The sequence below is a fragment of the Vanacampus margaritifer genome, unplaced genomic scaffold (assembly GCF_051991255.1).
Source record: "Vanacampus margaritifer isolate UIUO_Vmar unplaced genomic scaffold, RoL_Vmar_1.0 HiC_scaffold_27, whole genome shotgun sequence".
NCBI classification, from domain to species: domain Eukaryota; kingdom Metazoa; phylum Chordata; class Actinopteri; order Syngnathiformes; family Syngnathidae; genus Vanacampus; species Vanacampus margaritifer.
The window spans coordinates 594,378-601,098 of record NW_027520737.1 but is presented as its reverse complement, the minus strand read 5'-3'; positions in this window follow the sequence as shown (position 1 = coordinate 601,098).

Here is a 6,721-nt window from a genome sequence, read left to right as displayed (position 1 = left end):
GAAACCCTAGTTTGAAACCCTAACCCTAATGTTAAACCCTAGTTTGAAACCCTAACCCTAATTTGAAACCCTAGTTTGAAAATCTAACCCTAATATAAAACCCTAGTTTGAAACCCTAACCCTAACGTAAAACCCTAGTTTGAATCCCTAACCCTAATGCAAAACCCTAGTTTGAAACTCTAACCCTAATGTAAAACCCTAGTTTGTAACCCTAACCCTAATGTAAAACCCTAGTTTGAAACCCTAACCCTAATGTAAAACACTAGTTTGAAACCGTAACGCTAATTTGAAACCCTAGTTTGAAACACTAACCCTAATGTAAAACCCTAGTTTGAAACCGTAACCCTAATGTAAAACACTAGTTTGAAACCCTAACCCTAATTTGAAACCCTAGTTTGAAACCCTAACCCTAATGCAAAACCCTAGTTTGAAACCCTAACCCTAATGTAAAACCCTAGTTTGTAACCCTAACCCTAATGTAAAACCCTAGTTTGAAACCCTAACGCTAATGTAAAACCCTAGTTTGAAGCATTAACCCTAATGTAAAACCCTTGTTTGAAACCCTAACCCTAATGTTAAACCCTAGTTTGAAACCCTAACCCTAACGTAAAACCCTAGTTTGAAACCCTAACCCTAATGTAAAACCCTAGTTTGTAACCCTAACCCTAATTTAAAAACCGAGTTTGAAACCCTAGCCCTAACGTAAAACCCCTTGTTTGTAACCCTAACCCTAATTTGAAACCCTAGTTTGAAACCCTAACCCTAATGTTAAACCCTACTTTGAAACCCTAACCCTAATTTGAAACCATAGTTTGAAAACCTAACCCTAATATAAAACCCTAGTTTGAAACCCTAACCCTAACGTAAAACCCTAGTTTGAATCCCTAACCCTAATTTAAAACCCTAGTTTGTAACCCTAACCCTAATGTAAAACCCTAGTTTGAAACCCTAACCATAATGTAAAACCCTAGTTTGAAACCCTAACCCTAATGGTAAACCCTAGTTTGAAACCCTAACCCTAATGTAAAACCCTAGTTTGAAGCATTAACCCTAATGTAAAACCCTAGTTTGAAACCCTAACCATAATGTAAAACCCTAGTTTGAAACCCTAACCCTAATGGTAAACCCTAGTTTGTAACCCTAACCCTAATGCAAAACCCTAGTTTGAAACCCTAACCCTAATGTAAAACCCTAGTTTGTAACCCTAACCCTAATGTAAAACCCTAGTTTGAAACCCTAACCCTAATGTAAAACCCTAGTTTGAAGCATTAACCCTAATGTAAAACCCTTGTTTGAAACCCTAACCCTAATGTTAAACCCTAGTTTGAAACCCTAACCCTAACGTAAAACCCTAGTTTGAAGCCCTAACCCTAATGTAAAACCCTAGTTTGTAACCCTAACCCTAATTTGAAAACCGAGTTTGAAACCCTAACCCTAACGTAAAACCCTAGTTTGAATCCCTAACCCTAATGTAAAACGATTGTTTGAAACCGTAACCCTAATTTGAAACCCTAGTTTGAAACACTAACTCTAATGTAAAACCCTATTTTGCAACCGTAACCCTAATTTGAAACCCTAGTTTGAAACCCTAACCCTAATGTAAAACACTAGTTTGAAACCCTAACCCTAATTTGAAACCCTAGTTTGAAACCCTAACCCTAATGCAAAACCCTAGTTTGAAACCCTAACCCTAATGTAAAACCCTAGTTTGAAACCCTAACCCTAATGTTAAACCCTAGTTTGAAACCCTAACCCTAATTTGAAACCGTAGTTTGAAAACCTAACCCTAATATAAAACCTTAGTTTGAAACCCTAACCCTAACGTAAAACCCAAGTTTGAATCCCTAACCCTAATGCAAAACCCTAGATTGAAACCCTAACTCTAATGTAAAACCCTAGTTTGTAACCCTAACCCTAATGTAAAACCCTAGTTTGAAACACTAACCCTAATGTAAAACACTAGTTTGAAACCGTAACGCTAATTTGAAACCCTAGTTTGAAACACTTACCCTAATGTAAAACCCTAGTTTGAAACCGTAACCCTAATTTGAAACCCTAGTTTGAAACCCTAACCCTAATTTGAAACCCTAGTTTGAAACTCTAACCCTAATGCAAAACCCTTGTTTGAAACCCTAACCCTAATGTAAAACCCTAGTTTGTAACCCTAACCCTAATGTAAAACCCTAGTTTGAAACCCTAACCCTAATGTAAAACCCTAGTTTGAAACCCTAACCCTAATGTTAAACCCTAGTTTGTAACCCTAACCCTAATATAAAAACCCTAGTTTGAAACCCTAACCCTAATTTTAAACCCTAGTTTGAAACATAACCCTAATTTGAAACCCTAGTTTGAAACCCTAACCCTAACCCTAATGTAAAACACTAGTTTGAAACCCTAACCCTAATTTGAAACCCTAGTTTGAAACCCTAACCCTAATGCAAAACCCTAGTTTGAAACCCTAACCCTAATGTTAAACTCTAGTTTGAATCCCTAACCCTAATGTTAAACCCTAGTTTGAAACCCTAACCCTAATCTAAAACCCCTTGTTTGTAACCCTAACCCTAATTTGAAACCCTAGTTTGAAACCCTAACCCTAATGTTAAACCCTAGTTTGAAACCCTAACCCTAATTTGAAACCCTAGTTTGAAAATCTAACCCTAATATAAAACCCTAGTTTGAAACCCTAACCCTAACGTAAAACCCTAGTTTGAATCCCTAACCCTAATGCAAAACCCTAGTTTGAAACTCTAACCCTAATGTAAAACCCTAGTTTGTAACCCTAACCCTAATGTAAAACCCTAGTTTGAAACCCTAACCCTAATGTAAAACACTAGTTTGAAACCGTAACACTAATTTGAAACCCTAGTTTGAAACACTAACCCTAATGTAAAACCCTAGTTTGAAACCGTAACCCTAATTTGAAACCCTAGTTTGAAACCCTAACCCTAATGTAAAACACTAGTTTGAAACCCTAACCCTAATTTGAAACCCTAGTTTGAAACCCTAACCCTAATGCAAAACCCTAGTTTGAAACCCTAACCCTAATGTAAAACCCTAGTTTGTAACCCTAACCCTAATGTAAAACCCTAGTTTGAAACCCTAACGCTAATGTAAAACCCTAGTTTGAAGCATTAACCCTAATGTAAAACCCTTGTTTGAAACCCTAACCCTAATGTTAAACCCTAGTTTGAAACCCTAACCCTAACGTAAAACCCTAGTTTGAAACCCTAACCCTAATATAAAACCCTAGTTTGTAACCCTAACCCTAATTTAAAAACCGAGTTTGAAACCCTAGCCCTAACGTAAAACCCTAGTTTGAATCCCTAACCCTAATGTAAAACCCTAGTTTGAAACCGTAACCCTAATTTGAAACCCTAGTTTGAAACACTAACTCTAATGTAAAACCCTATTTTGAAACCGTAACCCTAATTTGAAACACTAGTTTGAAACCCTAACCCTAATGTAAAAAACTAGTTTGAAACCCTAACCCTAATTTGAAACCCTTGTTTGAAACCCTAACCCTAATGCAAAACCCTAGTTTGAAACCCTAACCCTAATGTAAAACCATAGTTTGAAACCCTAATCCTAATGTTAAACCCTAGTTTGAATCCCTAACCCTAATGCAAAACCCTAGTTTGAAACCCTAACCCTAATGTAAAACCCTAGTTTGTAAACCTAACCCTAATGTGAAACCCTAGTTTGAAACACTAACCCTAATGTAAAACACTAGTTTGAAACCGTAACGCTAATTTGAAACCCTAGTTTGAAACACTTGCCCTAATGTAAAACCCTAGTTTGAAACCGTAACCCTAATTTGAAACCCTAGTTTGAAACCCTAACCCTAATTTGAAACCCTAGTTTGAAACCCTAACCCTAATGCAAAACCCTTGTTTGAAACCCTAACTCTAATGTAAAACCCTAGTTTGTAACCCTAACCCTAATGTAAAACCCTAGTTTGAAACACTAACCCTAATGTAAAACACTAGTTTGAAACCGTAACGCTAATTTGAAACCCTAGTTTGAAACACTTACCCTAATGTAAAACCCTAGTTTGAAACCGTAACCCTAATTTGAAACCCTAGTTTGAAACCCTAACCCTAATTTGAAACCCTAGTTTGAAACCCTAACCCTAATGCAAAACCCTTGTTTGAAACCCTAACCCTAATGTAAAACCCTAGTTTGTAACCCTAAACCTAATGTAAAACCCTAGTTTGAAACCCTAACCCTAATGTAAAACCCTAGTTTGAAACCCTAACCCTAATGTTAAACCCTAGTTTGTAACCCTAACCCTAATATAAAAACCCTAGTTTGAAACCCTAACCCTAATTTTAAACCCTAGTTTGAAACATAACCCTAATTTGAAACCCTAGTTTGAAATCCTAACCCTAATGTAAAACACTAGTTTGAAACACTAACCCTAATTTGAAACCCTAGTTTGAAACCCTAACCCTAATGCAAAACCCTAGTTTGAAACCCTAACCCTAATGCAAAACCCTAGTTTGAAACCCTAACCCTAATGTAAAACCATAGTTTGAAACCCTAACCCTAATGCAAAACCCTAGTTTGAAACCCTAACCCTAATGTTAAACTCTAGTTTGAATCCCTAACCCTAATGTTAAACCCTAGTTTGAAACCCTAACCCTAATCTAAAACCCCTTGTTTGTAACCCTAACCCTAATTTGAAACCCTAGTTTGAAACCCTAACCCTAATGTTAAACCATAGTTTGAAACCCTAACCCTAATTTGAAACCCTAGTTTGAAAATCTAACCCTAATATAAAACCCTAGTTTGAAACCCTAACCCTAACGTAAAACCCTAGTTTGAATCCCTAACCCTAATGCAAAACCCTAGTTTGAAACTCTAACCCTAATGTAAAACCCTAGTTTGTAACCCTAACCCTAATGTAAAACCCTAGTTTGAAACCCTAACCCTAATGTAAAACACTAGTTTGAAACCGTAACGCTAATTTGAAACCCTAGTTTGAAACACTAACCCTAATGTAAAACCCTAGTTTGAAACCGTAACCCTAATTTGAAACCCTAGTTTGAAACCCTAACCCTAATGTAAAACACTAGTTTGAAACCCTAACCCTAATTTGAAACCCTAGTTTGAAACCCTAACCCTAATGCAAAACCCTAGTTTGAAACCCTAACCCTAATGTAAAACCCTAGTTTGTAACCCTAACCCTAATGTAAAACCCTAGTTTGAAACCCTAACGCTAATGTAAAACCCTAGTTTGAAGCATTAACCCTAATGTAAAACCCTTGTTTGAAACCCTAACCCTAATGTTAAACCCTAGTTTGAAACCCTAACCCTAACGTAAAACCCTAGTTTGAAGCCCTAACCCTAATGTAAAACCCTAGTTTGTAACCCTAACCCTAATTTGAAAACCGAGTTTGAAACCCTAACCCTAACGTAAAACCCTAGTTTGAATCCCTAACCCTAATGTAAAACGATTGTTTGAAACCGTAACCCTAATTTGAAACCCTAGTTTGAAACACTAACTCTAATGTAAAACCCTATTTTGCAACCGTAACCCTAATTTGAAACCCTAGTTTGAAACCCTAACCCTAATGTAAAACACTAGTTTGAAACCCTAACCCTAATTTGAAACCCTAGTTTGAAACCCTAACCCTAATGCAAAACCCTAGTTTGAAACCCTAACCCTAATGTAAAACCCTAGTTTGAAACCCTAACCCTAATGTTAAACCCTAGTTTGAAACCCTAACCCTAATTTGAAACCGTAGTTTGAAAACCTAACCCTAATATAAAACCTTAGTTTGAAACCCTAACCCTAACGTAAAACCCTAGTTTGAATCCCTAACCCTAATGCAAAACCCTAGATTGAAACCCTAACTCTAATGTAAAACCCTAGTTTGTAACCCTAACCCTAATGTAAAACCCTAGTTTGAAACACTAACCCTAATGTAAAACACTAGTTTGAAACCGTAACGCTAATTTGAAACCCTAGTTTGAAACACTTACCCTAATGTAAAACCCTAGTTTGGAACCGTAACCCTAATTTGAAACCCTAGTTTGAAACCCTAACCCTAATTTGAAACCCTAGTTTGAAACCCTAACCCTAATGCAAAACCCTTGTTTGAAACCCTAACCCTAATGTAAAACCCTAGTTTGTAACCCTAACCCTAATGTAAAACCCTAGTTTGAAACCCTAACCCTAATGTAAAACCCTAGTTTGAAACCCTAACCCTAATGTTAAACCCTAGTTTGTAACCCTAACCCTAATATAAAAACCCTAGTTTGAAACCCTAACCCTAATTTTAAACCCTAGTTTGAAACATAACCCTAATTTGAAACCCTAGTTTGAAACCCTAACCCTAACCCTAATGTAAAAAACTAGTTTGAAACCCTAACCCTAATTTGAAACCCTAGTTTGAAACCCTAACCCTAATGCAAAACCCTAGTTTGAAACCCTAACCCTAATGTTAAACTCTAGTTTGAATCCCTAACCCTAATGTTAAACCCTAGTTTGAAACCCTAACCCTAATCTAAAACCCCTTGTTTGTAACCCTAACCCTAATTTGAAACCCTAGTTTGAAACCCTAACCCTAATGTTAAACACTAGTTTGAAACCCTAACCCTAATTTGAAACCCTAGTTTGAAACCCTAACCCTAATGCAAAACCCTAGTTTGAAACCCTAACCCTAATGTAAAACCCTAGTTTGTAACCCTAACCCTAATTTAAAACCCTAGTTTGAAA